This window comes from Lissotriton vulgaris, chromosome 7 (genome assembly GCF_964263255.1).
Source record: "Lissotriton vulgaris chromosome 7, aLisVul1.2, whole genome shotgun sequence".
Taxonomy (NCBI): domain Eukaryota; kingdom Metazoa; phylum Chordata; class Amphibia; order Caudata; family Salamandridae; genus Lissotriton; species Lissotriton vulgaris.
In genome coordinates, this window is record NC_141695.1 from 528,236,231 (window position 1) to 528,257,916 (window position 21,686).

The 21,686-nt window shown below is 46.1% G+C and overlaps 1 pseudogene; it reads right to left on the minus strand.

Moving 5' to 3' along the window:
• Positions 1-14,494, minus strand: part of LOC147701988 (uncharacterized) — a 42,729-nt pseudogene extending 28,235 nt beyond the window's left edge.
• Positions 14,495-21,686: the final 7,192 nt, after the last annotated feature.

The window sequence follows — 21,686 nt, forward strand, 5'->3', positions numbered from 1 at the left end:
CCGCTGAGAAGGCACGGTTTTTCACATTGGGGCCTGCTATGTCTGGGTCACTGCTCGAGCCAGCAGGTCCGATGCAAGCTTGGTAACACATGCGCATCAGCATAGAGGTTGGGCTGAGCGTTGCGTCATGGCCACCGGACTGGTCGCCTAGCAATTGTGATGTGACTCATCATGCGGTGACATGCACAGCTTGTGAAAGTCTGTCAACACTCACAAGTATGCCATGCTTAAACATTGCTTGGGTGCTGTAGGTCATAGGACTTTAAAACATTTACCTCTTTTACCAGAGGAGGAAGAAGAGGATTCAGATACTGATGATTATGAGATAGCCCTAAAAACTGGATATAAATTATGGCAAGAAGGTTAATGTTGTGGTAGATATATTGAAATGTTTGCAAAGAAATCAAATGACTGAGATTCTATTGATAATTTCTTAGCTGATATACTGAGATTGGCATCCACCTGCGACTACAAAGGATTTCTGACAAGCGGTCTCAAGAAAAATTGTTGAGCACTGAAAACTTGACTCTGTCAAAGGCTATAGCTATAGCAAAATGGGTGGAAAACACTGCAGAAGGACTTAAGGAGTTGGCGTCCAACAAAACTGCAAAGGTGGAGACAGTCCAAGCGAAGTAATCCAACATTATTAGGAAAAGAGTGACTTTGTTCCTTGGGAACTTGAGTGATCAGAGGGGTTATATGTGTTTTAAATATGGGTTAACAGGGCATATTGCCACTGATTCCAATTGTCCTGCTGTGGGACAAGTGTGTAGGAGGTGTAAAGCCAAAGGACACTTCACTAGGATGTGTAAAGGAAGGGGTGGTGTGAATTCCCAGAGATACAAAGTGGATGTTCTTACTGTATGCAGTGATGACCACGGGGATCAAGATGTAAAGGGGTTCATTTTGCATGTTGGGGAAGTTGGAGTTGTGTCTGAGAAAGTACATCCTTATTGCATCATTAAAGTGGATGGTGTGGGGTACGCATGATGGCTGACTTAGGAGCGAGGTATATGCTTATCGGAGAGGAGCATTTAACAAAATTCCCTCATCACAAATTGTCTGAGCCAGACATTAAGCTGGTGGCCTATGGCAATAAACCTATAGAGTTGCTAGGGTATTTTGAAGGGGTGTTGAAGTTTCAAGGGGTAGAAACCGATTCCAAGGTATGTACTGCCAGGGATGGGTCATGTTTGTTTGGGTGGCCTCAGCAAAGGGATTTGAAGATCATATTGGACCCCAATCATCCTGACCAAGTGTTAGGTGCCAGATCCAGTGTGTGAGAGGTACAAGTTGAGAAAAGGTAGGAGTAGTTCTGTGATGTGATGTCTTCAAAGATGTGCCGGGTTTACTTAAAAGATTCTCTCATTAGATTGTATTGGCTTGGTAGTTTGGTTTGCCCTGTTCCCATGATTAAGCATGGGCGAATTTTGCGAATCTAGCGTTCGCGAATTTTGCGAATTTGCGAACTCGCGATCCGCAAAATCCGCGAATTCTCGCAAATTTGCGGATTTTTTTTTTTGTTGTTCGCAAGGGTTTCTGCCAGTTCGCGAGGGTTTGGTACCAGTTCGCAATTGCAAACTTACTTATCGGCTCGCAACGGTCGCGACTATGTTGTTTCTACGTCTGGTTCATCATCACAGGTTCCCAGCACCCTCTGTTTCACCACTGCCACCCTCTGTTTCACCCATGCCACCCTCTGGTACATCAATGCCACCCTCTGGTTCATCATCTCTGTAGATTATGGGGGGGAAAAGCAAGCACACCTGCCCTGCTTCAACTGACATGAATTAATTTGGGGTTGGTTTATTAATGTGTCACTGTTTTAAAATTCCAGTCTGGCACCTGCTTCCTGATCTGTAATTTGCTTTATGTTGCAGTGCTATTTTTTTTTCCAGGACCTTTGTGGCCTACTTGTAGCTATTCTATGAGCCTGCTGTGAGGGTCAGAGCAGGGTCATACTATTGTTGCAACTAGCAACTGAACTCTGGATGGGCCCCAGTCAGGAAGCACTACAGGGAATGGTTACTAATGATGAGTTTGAACTTTTGCACCTGCTGATTGCTTTCAGTTTTGCAAAACTCATTTTTCTGTAATTTCGCGGGATTCGCGGGGTGCGAACGTGCGCGAGATCGAATTCGGAAGCCGCAAATTCGTGCGAATATGCGATTTGTTTTTTTGCGGTGTGTTAGTTCGCAAGGTTTTGTGCGTTTTAGCGAGTCGCTTGTAGCACAACGGCGCAAAGTTACCCTCGCGGTCGTTCATGGGCGCGGCCATCTTGTTTGCATGACGTATTTCCATTTCCGGGCGCGATGTGTAATCTCGCAAAGTGTGCGGCTCGCTAGTACAATTTCGCGAGTGCTCGCGAGGAAAATCTCGCGCGAACTTAGCCACGCGGTTGTGAACGGGCGCGGCCATCTTGTTTCTCATTCATTGCTATGGTTCTAGGCATGCTGTTGTATCCTCTCTGTATCTCTGCCATCCTTTGTTTGTTTGAAGTTTTTTTTAAATCTATTTTACTTATTATCTATCCCTCTATTTTTCTAGCTCTAAATTGTTGTGTTTTCTGCTACTTTTGGTTAATTTTAAACTACTTTTTTCAACTCTATACTTTTCATCTCTTCCCTATTCTATTTTCTTTATTATTTAGCTTCCTTTCTGCCCAGACCATCGTGAAGGGAGCCGGGAAGCATCCCGAGAAGGGGAAGGGTCCCGCACCCCGTGCCCAGCTCCCGTGCGGGCGTTTGAGGGGGGAGCAAGTCACAGCCCGGGAGATTTTCAGCCCGGAGGAGGTGGGCACACTCATTTTTTATGTTCAGCGCCGCCTCCCCAGGACCATCATGGCAGGCGGCAAGATCAGTAGCGGGTACGGGATCCGGGAGCGCCGGAAGCGGTGGGAGAAGGTGTGCCGGGCCATGTACCACCACTCTCGGGTCCGGCGCACCTACAACCAGGCCACCCACCGCTGGACCGATGTCCTGGACCGTGAACGCGATCTGCTCGACCTGCTTGGCCTTGAGATCCCCGGGCTTGGTGAGTAGTAGTAGCTATTTCTTTACTACTCTGTTTTCTCCTGCTCTGTGTGTTATTATATTGCAATTTTTTATTTTTTACCCAGAGCAATAATGCTGCTCATTACATTGTAGGTAAATTATATTTCAAAATCTTCGATGCATTTCAGGTGCACTGCTCTCCTCTCAGTAGTGTTGCTACTATGCTTATTTGTTTTCGATTTTGTGTTCATTTCATTGGCCTGTGAAATTATGTATGAGTGTAGTTTAAAGAACTGCGTAATGCTAGACACTAAGGTTCAGATTTTTAATTACCGGCGCATCCCTGCAAAGTAGCAGGGATGCGCCAGTAATTGTGCGCCACACCACCATCACCCATGGTGCGCCGTATTTACAATGCGGCGCACCATGGGCCCAAAACGTCACCAAAGCGTTACGCATCTGTGCCGTAAAGGCGGCGCATTGCTGGAGTTGCGTCGCAACGATGGCGCAGCTCCATCAATGCTCTGGGGTGCCCTATCTCCCGAATGCTGCGTCAAGCCGTACGTCTGCTTCCGGCAGGCGCAGGGTTTGAGTCACGCATCATTGTCGTTAAAGTGAGTGATTGAAATCTTGTAGATTTCCCTCAGCCACTTTTAGGATGCGTTCCTGCGCAGGAACGCCCTCCCTTGCGCCGGAACGCCCCCTGATGGCGCAGGGCTTTACAACGTGATGCATCTCCCATATGCGTCACGTTGTTAATATACGCCGCACCATGGCGCCTCTTTTGTTCTGCCGCTGCGTCACAAAAGTCACGCAACAATGGAGCAAAAGAGCCGCAAGGGGCTTCTAAATCAGCCCCTACAGACTCAAGTCCAGTCCTTCCTTTGTACACATGGCGATAAGAAGAAATAGTGGTGGTGGATTGATAGTTTGAGTATTTTAATGACTGGTTAATGTAGTAGGAAACTTTAGTGTTGTCGCTGATCTGCAATCACGATGGACTTTGTCTGTCACTTCGCGTGCTGCGGACTGCTGCCTGCCAATCCTAGGCAAACCTTTTTAGTACTTTGTTTAGTGAGTTACATAAGAAGTTTCCAATTCGACGGTCCGCAAATCAAGCAATACTAATAACGTAGTAGACCACATGAGATCGGTCTATAATATATCCCGTGAAATAGTTGTCTATTTGCTATTTCGCCAAAATATTTTGTTATTGTTATTTTGAAAAATGTTTGATTTGGTTGACAAATATCATCCATGTTTTCTGGTCTTTCTTTCTTTCATGTTGTACATCAGCTCCCCCCAGGGGCAAGAGGAGGACACAGGAGGAGGAGGAGGGTGCTGTTCAAGATGCAGGCCAGGATCGGGCAGGCGAGGGCTCCTTTGCTGGCCCCAGTAAGTTTTAATTTTAATATGGAATACTTATTTTTTCCTAGCGTTCCTCATTCGATTTTTTCTAAATCGTCTTTAATCTTCTTGTAGACTGGATCTAAATTCTTATCCTGCCTCGACTATGACTCCCTGTGGTATTACTAGATAATTCTTATTAGTCTGTCTGTGTAGCTAACTAAGACTGTACATTTGGCAATTCCATTGGACTCCCATTCTAGTCAGCAATAGCTCTATGCACTGAGTGCAGTCCTCTGGGATTGTCCATAATGTATTTTCAAGTCTTCTAAATGTTTATGCTTTGACAATTGCCAACAATAAAAAGGTGAATGACCACCAAGAAAGAATAAGATACTACTTTACTTTTGGTTTGGATAGTAGGACAATCCATTCTACTACTGTTGCAGGGACAAATCTGCACAAACAGAACTATGGACACTAAATAATGCATTGCTTAGCTTATCAATTATAATAGGTGCTGTTAGACTTTCCACATACCTCAGTGATAACAGACTTTGTAGTTGAACCCCCAATCTCCTTACTGACTAAATAGTGTGGCAGAGTCATTTAGCTCCCAAAGTCACCGATGATTGATCCCCAATGATGTCTGAGGCACGGACTCATGCGTGCAAAAATTCCAAAACCTTTAGCTCATCCACTCTAGTCTGGAGGACCAAAATCCACTGAGTCTATTTAAGTTTAAAAGCTTTATTAAAAGTAAACACATTTATTAAAATCAAGTTTGTCATAAAAGTAAACGTTTAACTGAAAATGGAAAAGTGCTTAGTGCTGACGATTAGTTGGACACATTTCTTGTGGTCGAGCCAAGCTCTCACCTGGTTTGAACTTGTTCCTGCTCGTGTTCTTAGAAGTCAAGCTTCTGTCTGTTAGGAGAAAAAGTGGTACGTGTTAAAAATAAAAAGCAAGCATTCATCAGTTGTGCCAAAAAGTGCAGCAAGACAACAGCCTTCCCTGGAAAAAGGGACATTTTTACTTTAGAGTAGACAGTCACAAATTATTACATTGTATTGTTTTTTTCACATTTCTTTCTTCATCCTAGACCAAATATTATATAGTAGTGAGTGGTGTATTCTAACATTGTTAAATGTACTTTGTAGGTGGAACATCTGGAGGCGGGGCCAGCGCGGAGGTGGTGGCATTGGACGAGGGGAACAACTCTGGGGAGGAGGCGGTGGAAGTGCCGGACAATCCTATGAGGGTTCACACGGTGGTGGCGGGCAGAGGTAAGCTATATATTCCTTACTTATTGAGATTGTAGACTGCAGAGTGTGCTTTCTGCACGGGTGTATTATAAATCAACCAGGTAGTAGCCTCCTCTAAATGTACTTCGACTTAGCTGTGAAGTTTTTGGCGAGAAGAATCCCAATCAGATCTGAGATGAACTTGATGGATGGGATGAACGAAAAGCGAAAGAAGGGTGTAAGTAAGTGTGGAAGGACGAGAAATGTAATGATGACTGGCAAAGAAGAATGATATGTGTTTGCTTGGTCCCCGAGGTGGCTGGGAAGGAAAGAATATGGTATGGTGCATGGCTGGGTGAATGATGAAGCAAGGATGGGTGGAAGGAGAACAGCCTGGGTGGGTGAAACAGAAACTGTATGTGTGCATATACTTTGAATGGATGGATTCTTGGATCATTCATGGTACTATCTGACTCTTAGATAGCATATGTGTATCTACAGAGAGTAGACGGTCACTGGATGAACAAAGTGTTACTTTGAAGAGCATGTAACACCGCACCCGCATGTCCGTTCCAGTGTAGGAAAGGCAAGGAAAAGAAGTTGTAATTTTGTCCAAATACTACCATGAATAGTAGCAGTACTTTGTATTGCAACTGCAAGCACAGCATATATCCGGTTATTACGGGGGACACTCCCTACCTCTCTTAATAACTTTAGTTTAGTAGTAGTACGTCATTCATGTGTGGGTGTATCACTGTTCACTCAATAATAAGCAAAGCACCTAAAGTCATCCCATATGTCATCAAATACATCCAATGTGAAGTGATAGATAATCAGATTATTTAGCTTCTTCATTTTCCTTTTCTAATACTCATTTGCACTATAGGGTGAAAGCTAAATTAATTAAGCAGTAGCCCTTTTAACAGAGTATTCTCAGTGCCACCCGTAATAGAAAAGTAAGAGCTTCACCACCTGCATGTACTGGACCGGTACAGTAACGCAAGTCTGTCTCACTCATCATGGTGTGCATCTGTTTTTCTCGGGTGCAAGTTCACTGCGCTGGCATTATGCCGGCTTGCATAAGATAACGTACTAATTTTCCTAAACAAGAGAGAAGAAGAAGAATAAGACTGGTGTACTGTCATAGTCGACTGTAATGGAAGTCCATAGTGCTCGTAGAATTTGTTCCTTAAACTCCCACTTATGTTAGAGCAAGGATGAAGTCGAAGGTTACATAGATACTGTCCTCAATAGTTATTTACTGTGCTTTCAATTTGCTACTTGTACTGTGACACAACTTTCTGCTCAATCATTTTGTGTTAATCTTAAGGAGCATTGGTTACAGACTATGTCTTTCTTTCTTTTTATAGTTGCTCCTTCCAAATCGAAAACACCATCAAGGAGGAGGGAGCTGGCTCGAATGGCCCGGCAACGGAGGCTGGATGCCACTGTCGCCGAATATCGGCGGCTGGTGGCCCTGGAGGAGGAGGAGACGCAGTCTAGTGGTACAACAACAACATCCACTGGGACAGCTGCATCCTCCTCCGTGCCCCCACGGGCTGCCAGCCAGCGCAGTGCTCCAGCGGTACGGAGCCGGGCTACCAAAGCCAACCGCCACCCCCGAGCAGCAAAGACAGCAGCTGCCCCCCACAGGATTTGCAAGGCACGCCGGCGCCGCTTATGCCTTAGAGTGTCCTACCTGGAGCAGGAGGTCCTAAGCTATAAGAACTTGGTGGAGGGCCTCCGCTTCGACCATGCCACCCTCCGCCCTGGCCGCTAAAGTCAACAGCACCCTGCCGTAGTGTCCCTTGCCCCTTTTTTAGAGACTTTTGGGGGGTGGGAATTGGGAGTTGTTTTTGTTTGGGACTTTTGAAGGACAATCGTTGGGGTTAGGGAGGGTCTTGCGGGAGATTATTTTGTTAGGGCTATAAAAATATACTTTTTGAAACTTTATCTGACCATACCTGTTTTTTACTGCTTTTGAGTCTGGTGGGTGGGGGTTTAACAGTAAGTTTGTTTTCCTGAATAGTCCTAGGACTTTAGTAGTACTACCGTCAATCTCTCGTCTCTCCTAATACTCCATTATACTACCTCCAACCAAACGCTTATCTTACCTGTAATTTGTGTTTGAAAGTAGGGCTAGGCCCAGGGCTGGCTCCATGGGAAATGGCGAACAAGGTTGGCAATCCAGGGCGGATGAAATGTCCTCCTCATTGCGGTGGTACTAGTGGTGTGACACAGTGGCAGTTGCATGCCTATGGAAAAAAAGAAAATTAAACCTGCTTTGTTCTTACTGTAGCATTACAACGGTACGATAGAGAATATAGCAGGTGACAGTACACTAGAACAGTTCCACAATGTAGCCTAACAAATGGTATAACTTGTACTTGTGTTGGATTTCTTTGACATTGGCTACTACTACAAGAAATAGTATTGAAGCTGAGTAAGTCTAGAATATATCCTCGGATTCCTTCACCAGCCTGTTGCTATGACCTTATCCTCCCCAGCAAGTGTGTGGAATTATTAATGTCATTTAGTCACACATCAAGCAAAACCACACAGCCCGGGGGAAGAGGGTTAGGGTTTGTAAAATGGATGGGAATGGGGGTTTCTTTTTGGGTAGGTTTTGTTGAGAGACAAAAAAAAGCACAGCATGGACAAACAATAATTGAACATAAAGAAATTTTTGGGTACAAAGCTAACCATAAATCTTTTACGTGACATAAAGGAAGTGCATGCACTACTGAATGCATTGTTACTGAAAAGTAAGTAGTACTTTCGACAACCGTGAATGACAGAATGCGACAGTGCAGGGCTACATTAAATTAGGTTTAAAAAATAGCCAAAGTAAAACCTATAGAATGGCTGTAGCGATCAATTTAGAAGCAGAGAGAGATCCAAGAAATGCAGTCACACTCATAGAAGAAAACAATGGATACTGTATCTGTATGTTGGTGTAGTTGTCCTGTTGAATTTGGTAAGTAAGTTGCATGCAGCAAACAATTCCTCTTATTAGCGGCACTGCTCCATTCCAGCTGACGCTTCGTCCATCAATGTTGGTGACCAGAAGACACCCTGTCCACTGCCTGCCTGGCGGATGCTGAATTGCGGCTCGCTAATGTGAAGCCTGACTCCATCCTTTTTCCCCCATTGCACAGACTGAAACCCGGCCTGTAATTATTGAACGAAAAACAGGAAGTGATATAATATTACAACACCACTGATAAATAAATATAAGGTATGCACGCTGTGTAGTGCAAAAAGTCACACTTTGATTTTCCTAATAGACAGTACAATATTTTTGAAAGTGCGTACTCTGTCTGAGTCACCTTTTGAAGGATAAATAAGTATGGGCAAATTAATTTAGCGGATCTTTCCCCTCAAGCTAGGTATACTGTAAACTGTGTTTTAGAACAAAATTAGACCTTCCCAGCAGTGCTCCCACCCAGACCCTTACTAAAGCCAGTTGCAAAAATGTAGAAGACCCCCAATCAGATCTAAAAAAACAAGGCCTAGCAGAAAACTGGTGACAAAACGTACTTTGAAAGTAAAAGTAGGCCCAAATACCCCCTTACCCACCGTGGATTGTATTCAAACCACTTGCAAGCAAGCAAAAGTATCCATAGCCAGCATCGCTCCAAGACTCGAAAACCCCCCCACCCAAACACATGCAATAGAAATACTGCTAACCCTAACGAGCCCTAAGTTAAGAATAGTGGCAAAGGCTTTCTTTAACTATGCCAAATCCCCCCTTTCCCACCATGGATTTTCTTCAAATGACTTGTAACCAAAATTACACATTCTCACGAGTGCTCTAAGACCCCAGAACTCAGTTGCAAAAATCTAGAACACCCCGAAACACATGCTGCTAGGGCTAACCCTAACGAACCCTAAGTTACAAAAAGTGCCAAAAGGCTTTTCCTTATGGACTTTGTCCCAACCACTTCTATCCGGTATTAGACCTTCCCAGGAATGCCCCAAGACCCGCCAACCCACCCGCCAAAAAGCACAACACCCCCAAACAGCCAAATAGGAAAATCTCATACTTACAATATTTCTTGGCCTTCGGTCAAAACGCGCTGTGCAGCTAGGCCATAACTCCCGTTTTCCACCACGAATTTCCTGAAAAGCAAATGCAATCAAGATTAGACTGTCCCAGCAGTGCTCCCAGACCCCAAAACTCACCCACAAACACCCGGAACCCCCCCAAAGAGCACCTCAAAGGCAAGCAAGTCAGCAAAAACACAAAAATAATTCCGCCTCTGATTTGGTCCAAACCACTTTTATCCGGTATTAGAGCTTCCCAGCAATGGCCCCAGAGCCGTCAACCCAGGAGGAAACTAGTAGAAGACCCCCAAACAGCCAAAAAGCAAAAGTACAAAAATGGGGACTTAGTCATTTTCTTGCCAATTTCCCAAATCACTCCGCGCGCGCTCTGCAGCTAGGCCCTAACTCCCCTCTGCCACCATGGATTTGCTTCAAACCTCTTGAAAAGTATCTATAGCCAGCAGTGCTCCCAGACCCCGAAACCCACCCACAAACACCAGGAAGCCCCCCAAACAGGCCCTCGAAAACGCTACATTGAGCAAAATGTCAGAAATAGCAAAAAGAAAATTCTGCGTGGATTTTGTCCCAACCACTTCTATCCGGTATTAGACCTTCCCAGGAATGCCCCAAGACCCGCCAACCCACCCGCCAAAAAGCACAACACCCCCAAACAGCCAAAAAGGAAAATCTCATACTTACAATTTTTCTCGGCCTTCGGTCCAAACGCGCTGTACAGCTAGGCCATAACTCCTGTTTTCCACCACGGATTTCCAGAAAAGCAAATGCAATCAAGATTAGACTGTTCCAGCAGTGCTCCCAGACCCCAAAACTCACCCACAAACACCCGGAACCCCCCCAAAGAGCACCTCAAAAGCAAGCAAGTCAGCAAAAACACAAAAAAATGTCCGCCTCCGATTTGGTCCAAACCACTTTTATCCGGTATTAGAGCTTCCCAGCAATGGCCCCAGAGCCGTCAACTCACCCGCAAAGAAGTAGAACACCCCCACAAGTGCTGAGTCTTTCATCTTTGGGCGTAATCCAGCCCTCTGCTTTGAGGGAAATAGGAGTCTGGAGGAGGAGGATAGAGGAGCATGTTCTTCTGAACTTGTGAACCTGAGGAATGCAGACTTCGGCACCTTCAAATCAATAAGCAAACAAGTGAAGACAGTTCTGCTGATGGGCTTGTTTTTGTGATTAGGTGATTAAAGTCTGAATTATATTAACTGTGCACAACAAAGAAAGACAGACACACAGGAATAAAAGTGAATAAGGACGAAAAAGAAAGTTATTGATTCATTGTCTAATTTTCAGGGCTCGTGTGGTCCAGGAATAAGAATAAGGCTTCGTCATCATACTCTGCGAATTCAGGCAGGGTGAGCTCAGTGTCACCTAACAGAGAAGAAATTCCCTCATCTACGTTGCTGTCCACCTCGTCTTCATCCGGTGTGTTTTCTCGTACTTTGTAATCTGGTGGTATGAGGTGCTGATTCATCTTGATCATTGTTAACCTCACCGCATTTTTGGGCGAGAGGCGGCTCCGTTTGGGAGTTACAATGCCACCAGCAGCACTGAAAACACATTCAGAAGACACGCTTGCGAGTGGGCAAGACAAGTAGTTTAAAGCCAGGTTGGAAAGCTGTGGCCACAATTCTTTTTTCCCCATGCCAATACGCCAATGGGTCAGCATTAACATAGACCTCTGTTGAGTCATTCAGATAGTCCTGCACCATTGACTCAAGGTCCTCCTCCAAGGTTCCTCCACTTTGCTTAGCTGTTGCTGTGACCTTTTTAGAACCAAACCCAAGCCAAGTTAGCCAATCCTCTTCAGCATCCAATGTTACTGTTGTGTCTGGTGCAGATGATCCGGTTGCCGGTGTCTTTAACGGCTGAGAGGTCACTTGTGCCACAGCCACAGGTGCAGAAGTGGATTGTTTTGACTGGGGATGGCCTGCTGATGCTGATGTACTGCCTTTTTCTTCAATGACCTGCCGTTCTCTTTCAAACCTCTTGGCTGACAAGGCTAGCCAACGTTTGTACTTTGTAACATCTTCATCAGCAAAAGGAAAGAATGCTTGGCCTGCCAGCGCCTTTTTGTAGCGTGGATCCAGAATAGTAGCACAAATGTAATGCTGTTCTGAGTGGATCATTTTAAGACGTTCATCACCTGGTAGGCGCTCTAATAATTTCTCCGCCAATACAAAAGGGTCTTGGTTTTTTTCATTTTTTTGAAACACAGAAGACACCGCCTTCAGTTGGTGCTCCAGCATGTACAACAATGGGATAGCTTTTCCCAAATTACAGTCCTCCTTGCTGACTGCACGCGTGAAGACCTCAAAAGGACGAAGCATGCCTGTCAGGCTTTTAACTGTTTCCCATTGCGCCGCATCCATCCTCAGGTCCTTGTGAGCTGTACCCTGTTTTAAGAAATAGTGATCGAGTACCGTATACTGCTCATACAGACGCTCAAGCATGTAGAAGGTTGAGTTCCAACGTGTTGCCACCTCCTGGATGAGTGCTTTCACTGGCATTCGACGTTCATGTAGCAGGCTCCTCAGATGCTTCCGGGCCTTAAAAGAATGGCTGAAATGGTTGCACATTTTTCGGCAGGTGTTCACTACCTCGTACGCTGGACTGTCTTTATCACTCAAGAATTTTTTAACAACCAGGTTTATACAGTGCGCCAAACACGGCACTCTGAAATAGCGACCCAGCTCCATGGCCTTAACTACATTGGCGCCATTATCCGTGGAAACATAACCAATCTGGCGTTTTTTGGGGGACAGCCAGTGAAGCACCTTTGTGTTAAACTCATCCAAAATGTTTTGTGCTGTGTGACGTTTCTCCAAACCAAACATGGCTAGTGTTGCATGTTTCCGAGCAGCTTTAAAAACTTGGTCCGGGTCAACACCTGCGTTTAGCTTTGCTTTGACGCCTGAAAAAGAGACCCAGTGTGCAGTGATGCACATGTAATCAGCGCCTGCGCCACTGGTCCACATGTCTGTTGTCAGATGTATAGTGTGAACAGCACTCTTCTGCAAAGCTGCCCCAATCACCTCCAGCACATCTTCATGTAGTGCTGGAACCGCAACTCTGGCAAAATAGAACCGGCTAGGAACCTTCCATTTAGGGCAGAGCGCTGCCACTAATTCTAGAAAACCAACCCCTTCTACAAAAGAAAAAGGGAGAAGGTCCAGAGCTAGCATTTTAGCCAGCTTAGTGTTATACAGACGCGTCAGTGGGTGGTTGCGTTCATATTGCGCTTCTGTAAACAACATCTTTTTAATGTTGCCCTGGACCAAGCATTTACGGGATGATGATGATGATATCTTCGACCCAGTTACACTCACTGATGAACTTTTTCGCATTGGTGTCTCACTCTCTCCCACACTCTTAGTGTGGCTCACATGGGGTGTGCTGCTGACAGGGGTACTGGGTGTAAGTGAAGTGTTTGACACGTCTTCTTCCTCCTCGTCATCATCAGATGAAACATCAACATTTTCATTACGTGCAATTCGGGCTTCCTTGATCGCCTGTAGGTGCGCAAACAATTTGACAGCGTGCTTTCTTTCAAGATGACCTCTCTGGCCTCCGGTACCATAGTTGGAACCAAACTTACCACGACTAACTGCAAACTTACAAATGCTACAAATGGTGAGGTTTTCCTTTTTTGGGCAAACACTAAAGAAGTCCCAAACTGTGGACTTGCAATGTCTTTGGGGGCCGGAGGAGGCGGCGATACTGGTGGTGGTGGTCCTGCTGCTAATGCCAGATGAAGTGGAGGATGTGGATTGCCGAACTTCAGTACGTTTTGCACTTTCACCACCACTAATTGAGGTTGAGGTGGATGGAGGTCCCTTCTGGCGAGTAACAAATATGGAAGCGGTAGGTGTTGGTGTACTAGTTAACTCCAATGATTGTGGTGTTTCTTCCATTGCCTCCTCGTCGACAACATCATCACGCTCAGCAGCTTCTCGGGCTAGGGTTAAAATGTCTGTGTGCTGCATGCCTGCTGGGGCTGCAGTGACCTTTATGATGACTGGGTCATCGTCGTGAGAGCCTTCATCAGCATCAGTATCCGCCACTTCTTGTTGAGCCTCATCACACTCCATAACTATGAGTTTTTCGACGACCTTCCTTTTACGCTTAAGTACCTTTGTCAGATCATGGTGTGCCTCACTCTCAGACGGCTGTGGTGGTTCCCAATTTTCATCCATATCATCAGAAGGAAGGGGGCTTGAAGAAGATGTAGACACCATTCTTGATCTTTTCCTTGCTAGGGATCTGGAAGACAATAAATGATCAGGAGGAGAGGCTTCCTCAAACGATACCTCCGGTTGAATTTCGATTTCCTGATGTGCCCCTACTTCGGGAGGAACAACTATTGTGGACACTTGTGACCCTCCATGCACCTCTGCTTGCGCATCTCCTTGCGCTGCCTCTCCTTCCACATATACTTGGGCTTGTACTTGCACATGTGGTTGTTGTTGTCGCTGTGGTTGTTCAACACTCGTCAGATGAGTTACAACAACCTGTGTTGATTGAGGGACATTGCTGCTACTCTTGCGATGAGCCAACATCACTGGTCGATGGTGATTGAAGAAGTACAGTGGCTGCCTCTGCAGCACTCAAGGGCTTGGACTTAAGTTGGCGTGGTGAGGATGGTGGCACTGAGCCCAATGGAGCGGGGGTGCTGCCCCCAGTTTGGTCCCCAGCAGATCCCGCTGCTGCTGCAGGCGTACTTTTTTTTTTAATCCCAAAAAATGTGGCGGGCGGCACACCAGTCTCCTTGGTAACTTGCTTCTTCTGCTCCTTACTGGCAACTTTCTTGCTAGAGGAGCTACGGGGAACTTTTTTTGGGGCCATCTTCTTCAGAGCAGGTCAGAACAGCAGGCCGCAATTGCACGAGTTGCAGAGTTGTCTGTGGCCAGACGTGCCTTCGCGTGACATTATGCTGCAGCTGCACACACACACCGCTGAAGGACTTCTTCCTGGCACTGGTGGTTCTCTTGAGTCTTGTGCACCTAAAAGCAATGGAAGACAGAGGAACATCAGTTCAGTTATACACCCCAAAAAATCGAAAATCACAGAAAAATCAGCACAATCCCAAGCCCTCCATGATGTTTAAATTCAAGACACCCCACAGAAAGACTAGGCCCATGCACCACTCACTACCCCTGGGCATAAAGGTTGAAAGCTAGGCAAAATGGTTGCAGGCCTAACAACACTGCCTGCATTCAAAATGCCCCCCTGCCTCCCAGCACATGGCCAGGGCCTGCCTGTAGCAGCACTCAAAATGGCCCCCACCCACATGGCCTGTCCCCATGAACACCCCAAAAAATCGAAAAACACAGAAAAATCAGCACAATCCCAAACTATCCAGGCCCTCCATGATGTTTAAATTCAAGACACCCCACAGAAAGTCTAGGCCCATGCAACACTCACTACCCCTGGTGAAAAGGCCACAACAACAGGCCAAAAAAACGAAAATCACAGAAAAATCAGCACAATCCCAAACCATCCAGGCCCTCCATGATGTTTAAATTCAAGACACCCCACAGAAAGACAAGGCCCAAGCAACACTCACTACCCCTGGTGAAAAGGCCACAACAACAGGCCAAAAAAACGAAAATCACAGAAACATCAGCACAATCCCAAACCATCCAGGCCCTCCATGATGTTTAAATTCAAGACACCCCACAGAAAGACTAGGCCCATGCAACACTCACTACCCCTGGGCATAAAGGTTGAAAACTAGGCAAAATGGTTGCAGGCCGAACAACACTGCCTGCATTCAAAATGGCCACTTGCCTCCCAGCACATGGCCTGTCTGTACCAGCACTCAAAATGGGCCCCACCCACATGGCCTGTCCCCATGAACACCCCAAAAAATTGAAAAACACAGAAAAATCAGCAAAATCCCAAACCATCCAGGCCCTCCATGATGTTTAAATTCAAGACACCCCACAGAAAGACTAGGCCCATGCAACACTCACTACCCCTGGTGAAAAGGCCACAACAACAGGCCAAAAAAACGAAAATCACAGAAAAATCAGCACAATCCCAAACCATCCAGGCCCTCCATGATGTTTAAATTCAAGACACCCCACAGAAAGACTAGGCCCATGCAACAAACACTACCCCTGGGCATGAAGGTTGAAAACTAGGCAAAATGGTTGCAGGCCTAACAACACTGCCTGCATTCAAAATGGCCACTTGCCTCCCAGCACATGGCCTGCCTGTACCAGCACTCAAAATGGCCCCCACCCACATGGCCTGTCCTCATGAACACCCCAAAAAATCGAAAAACACAGAAAAATCAGCACAATCCCAAACCATCCAGGCCCTCCATGATGTTTAAATTCAAGACACCCCACAGAAAGACTAGGCCCATGCAACACTCACTACCCCTGGTGAAAAGGCCACAACAACAGGCCAAAAAAACGAAAATCACAGAAAAATCAGCACAATCCCAAACCATCCAGGCCCTCCATGATGTTTAAATTCAAGACACCCCACAGAAAGACTAGGCCCATGCAACACTCACTACCCCTGGTGAAAAGGCCACAACAACAGGCCAAAAAAACGAAAATCACAGAAAAATCAGCACAATCCCAAACCATCCAGGCCCTCCATGATGTTTAAATTCAAGACACCCCACAGAAAGACTAGACCCATGCAACACTCACTACCCCTGGTGAAAAGGCCACAACAACAGGCCAAAAAAACGAAAATCACAGAAAAATCAGCACAATCCCAAACCATCCAGGCCTCCATGATGTTTAAATTCAAGACACCCCACAGAAAGACTAGGCCCATGCAACCCTCACTACCCCTGTGCATAAAGGTTGAAAACTAGGCAAAATGGTTGCAGGCCTAACAACACTGCCTGCATTCAAAATGGCCACTTGCATCCCAGCACATGGCCTGCCTGTACCAGCACTCAAAATGGCCCCCACCCACATGGCCTGTCCCCATGTGTTAAAAAAGGGTTCCAAAGACAACCGGTAACCAAAGACCCTTTTATGTTGCCCGGCGGTATCGCCTCTATGACCCACCAATATTAATCAATGAAGAAGCAGGCGCTGGAGACTGGAAGGCAGGAAACGAGGATTTTATTCTCTCCGGAGGAGAACACATCAATTCAGACAGCAAGTATCGTCACGAGGTGCTCTAACCACATCTCTGAGGCCTGGCCTCTTATACTAGGGTTTATGACCTTTATTGCACATAACACATTCTCGCAATACTTTAGTACTTGAAAGAACATCCTCGGAATCTCCCCTTCAGACCCGTTCCCACATACATTTACAGTTGGATTCCCCACCCCGGTCACAACAGGTGATGGTTGTCGCACAGCAGGGCATTCCGCCGATTCACGGAATGCATGGGGTTGATCGGATCTCATGGGGTGGGGGCTTTGATCGGTTCGGGGGTCTTTTGATGGGGAGGGGAAACCTCCTACTGTACGGGGTAATAAACAGTATCCGCAGGGCCAGGTGGCGGCCTGGGAACAAGGAAGACAAACGGGGACACAGGAAAAGGGGGTTTGCATCAAAAGGATCTGAGGCCATGAAAGGAATGAGGGGAGGTGTCGCGCTGGGAACAGGATGGGATTCCGTGGTGAAGCTGCGCTGAAGAGGGGTTTATGACCCAAGGCATGAGAGAGCGGGGGTTGTCAGCGTGCGGGGGAATGCTTGCGAGGTTAAGAGAGAAAGAGAGACGCGCTGGCTATCAGCGAGGGGCAGGGAGGCCATGGTGCTCAAAATGGCTGCCGCTTACGCGCACGAATGGGCTTGGAAAGGGGCAAGATGGCGCCGATAATGTTCACCAAGATTGTACTTATTTTCCACAGTCCTCCCTTTAACATTTCCAAGACATCTTGCTGGCCTATTTCCTATCTACACCTATATGCAGCGATCATAAGTAAGGGAGAGGGGACTTAGGCGAAAGAACTGTACATAAACATCACATTATAAACATCATATTGAAAAATCTCATCATTTAGTAGGCGGGTTCATCGTTAAGTTGGTTGCAGAAAAAGTCATCGTAATGCAATATCAGACTAGAATTATGTAGCGAGGGCGTTGGGTACAGATCATAGAATAAGAACTGGTAAGTTATCATATAAGTAAGTCCTTTTTGTATACGGCGGGTGCATAGTCAGTCCAATGGTGGTTGGGAGAGAAATGAGATACAGTAAAAAAAATATATATATCAGAGTTCTCGTTGTCCTTTGTCGTCTTCTGTCGGCACTGTTGAGCACCTGGATTACCTATCAACAGAAATGTTCATGTGGATTGAGTCGTTGGGGGTCTGCGGGTAGGGGTGCATTCTGTTTGGTTTTCGCCAGACCTCGTAGGAGAAATGCGTTACGGTTTTGGAGCAGGTGCATCTTCTTCCGTAATGCAGAGCATAGATTTTGCAATGGAAAGTGCAATTGTTCCAGAATTGTGAGATCTGTTCGTTTCTTGAGTCTCTGTGGTGGGCATTTCCTGTTGCTTCCATCATCTTCAGGGTGCTTGGTAGCGGGCAGAACCACAGACTTTGTTTATCTTTTCTTCGGGGGCGACCCTTGGTGGAGTTCTAGGTCACCGTTCTGGGATTTAACATAGTTCGTGGTCTACTTAGTCGTAGCTCCCTCCCTTCTGACGCAGGGAGTACTCTTCTCTGGGTAGCTCAGTAGGATTTGGAGGAACTTGGGAGTTCGGGTGGAAAGGTGCGGGTGTGAACAGTCCTTATGGTAGGTCGGAGGAGGAGGGGATGGAGCAAGGCCAAGTCGGGAACAGATCAGGGGGGACGGCGGGTTTGCGACAGGCGGGTCCGTAACCATGTTCAGAGAGCGGGGACTTTTTGGCACACGTTGATCATAGAGCAGGGGCTTCAGGTCAGCCCTTTCCTTAGCTTTGTTTGAAACAGTGCCCCGTCCTGCGACTCCTTACTGCTGTGGTCTCGCCTCGGCCTCCGTCGCTGATGTTCCACAATCCGCAGTCAGGCCGCGTGCTCCCACATCCGGTCTCTTTCCCCTCCGACAGTGATACCCTTAAATGAGTGTTGAAAAGACAGTCTTTAGAGATTTTGCAGAAAAAGGTAATTACATAAATCTATTTTCTCTCCCAACACCAAGCAACTGGGGTAAGCACTCGCTACATTTGAGATTTTTGCGGCTTACGTATAAACAATTGATGATGGATTTGCTGGATTCCTTACAACTTCCTTTTGTTGGCTAATTCTTTGACGCTTTGATGATTATAACGTTCATTTGTCATATGTCTATTATAGTAGATGTCAGTTCTTCTGGCAGAGACCCATTTCCCTAGTACGAGTCTTGCAAGGCTAGGCTGGTCTTCAGGGCCTTGTATTTTACAAAAAGTGCAACGTGCTATTCACCATAGTCTGATAGGCATCCTTCTGAGGGATGAACATAGGCTAAACAAGTCTTCATTACATCAAAACATCTTATTTTCAGCAAGGCTTACAGCAACAAGGTCTTTCGATTTTCGATCTAATTTTTAACTTTGCATACATCTTTCTAACTTTCTATATAAATCCTCGCAACCTGGTTACTACAAAAACTCGGGGGGTGGTTTGCGATAATTATTAAACTTATCCTCGGGGAAGGTGGGATCTTATGAAAAACGATTAGGAGCACAGCGAATCGGAGCAAGGGGCGTTTTTCAAGTTCTCGTTCAGGGCAGCTGATACCAAACTGGGGGCATTTTGGGTAGATGGGGGTGTCTCGATCATTTCTTACAGCTTGGGGTACGGAGACAATTTTCAATGGGGATGGTCGCATTACCACAGACACATTTTATCATAGAAGCCACTGACAAATAGTTCCCTGAGAGTGGGTCAAATTTAGGGAACCTTAGTCGTCTTACCTGTCCCTTTCCTATCGGCCAATTTAAATTTCATCCATATTTTAGTAGAAAAGGAGAGGTAGTAATGTGGTACCGATACAATTTTATTTAGGACAAATTTGTGCAAATACTTGTGGTATTTGGGGCCAATCAGGAGGTGCACCAGGTTCGTCAATTAGGCGCCTGTCGCTAGGAAGAGGGAAAGTGTGGAGGGGTGAAAGAGTGAGAGAGAGAGAGAGAGAGAGAGAAAGAGAGAAAGAGAGAGAGAGAGAGAGACAATAGGCAAAACAGTACACATGGGACATAGAGAATGACCGTGTATTGTTTGGGCTATTCAGTGCGTTACCCAACGTTAGACGTTTCGGGTCTGTGTTAGGATGTAAAAAAAAAGCATGCAGTTTTGGGACAGAAAAGCATTAGATCTAGTACAAAAAGGTCGTGCATTGGGTAGGGCGTCCTTTTTGTGTCGTCTTGCAGCGGTAGTCCGTTTTCATGCATCGGGCGTGACGTGGTTCCAGATCCCTTATGATACTCCAATCGGGATTCTAATGTAACCTGCAGAGGGAAAAAGGGGGAAAAAGGGGAGGTAGGGGGACATCATTCGAACACATCAAATGTATGGGCACAAAAGTCCTTTACTTACCACATACTCGTACTTATCTCTTCGGGATATAATCCCTTAGGGTTTTGGTTTCCTAAAGTCATGGGGGCAGGCAATGTGATAGGTGGTTCATGGGGAGGTTCGAGGATGGCATTAAGGATCGTGTGTAGTGAAAACGCTTAAAAAGAGGAATCAGAGGTGCCTAGCGTGAGGTACCCGGTTTTGTAGATGTATCCGGCCATCGGGGTCCCTAAATCATTCCCAAAGCTGAGATGTTCTAAGGCATATCAGTTCTTCGTTCAACCCTGTACCTTAGTACCTTCGACCACCATATCTTTATAACATTTTATCGATCACACCGTTTTACTTTACCCATTCTCAGAAGTCGAGGTCCTTCTTCATACGTCAGTTCCTGAGCTTAGTCGCATATCTTGGAGGCAGCGTATCATACCTTTGATTCGACCATCAACCCAGGGCCGAACAACCATTTCTCGGATAACCTTAAAAAAGAGCAGAACAGTTGCGCACAGAAAAACCCTCCCACCGATACCCGCATTTACAAAAGTATGCGATGCCTATCCATAGCTTTTTAAGACCTTTATTTGTAGAATTATTCAGTACGTAAAATGTGAGAGCGCAACTCATATTTTGGTCTGACATGTCGTCGATGGAAGCACATACAGTAGGGGGTTATTTTGTAGCACAAGAACATGTAAAAAAGGTCTAATTAATTATTTGCAAGTAACCAAAAACATTTCATTGCGTGACGAAGGAATCAGGGGCATTTCAGTTCATAAATGGAAACACAGTCAAGCTCATCGTAATCACATTTCCTAGATGTAAACCGCGGGTGTGCATCATGAGCGACGTTATGTATCAGTTACAACAAATATCAAAAATAAATTGTTCATTGAAATCAACATTTTACGGAACCCTTCTTAAATGTTCGCCAAGTGAACCCTCCTCCCTTTAACATCGAGTGCGCAATGGTTCGTATATATATATATATATATCTAGTACATCAAGTTTCATTAGCTAAGGAACACCACGAGGCATCCGTTAGTTTCCATTGATACCAGCGCCATTTTGGGCGAGGCCGGTTTAGTCCGGAAGTAGCATCAGGGGCAAAATATCCCCGACAATTGGCGGTTGGACCAGAGTCCCTTTCGGCAGTTCAAAAGAAAACTGTGCTAACAGAGGGGCTGGTGGTGTGGACCGTCAATCAAGAGAGGGAGGGGGTAGAGTCTCTCTTACCGGGTCATGTTGATGTTCAGCCGGAACTTGCTCGAGTTCGTTAGCCCGTAATGTTCCTGGGTGGTTCAGACGGAAGCTGATGCAGACACGAGAGCACCGCCATCTTGTTGCTGTGCCGTGGTTATTTCATTTGAGATCAATGCAACTGTTCCTCACCGGAAGCCTGAAGGGGCCGAGGGCTCTTGGGACTTTGGTAGAATCTTCAAAGTCGAGGGGATGTTTGTCGATGGTGGGGGCTTGCGCCCAGGTGGGCAAGTGCCCGAGTTGCAATTTCGGACAAAGTTACTCCAGAGGCCTAGACCCGCCTTTCGAGGGCCCAGACGCCATTTTGAGACCCTGCGGC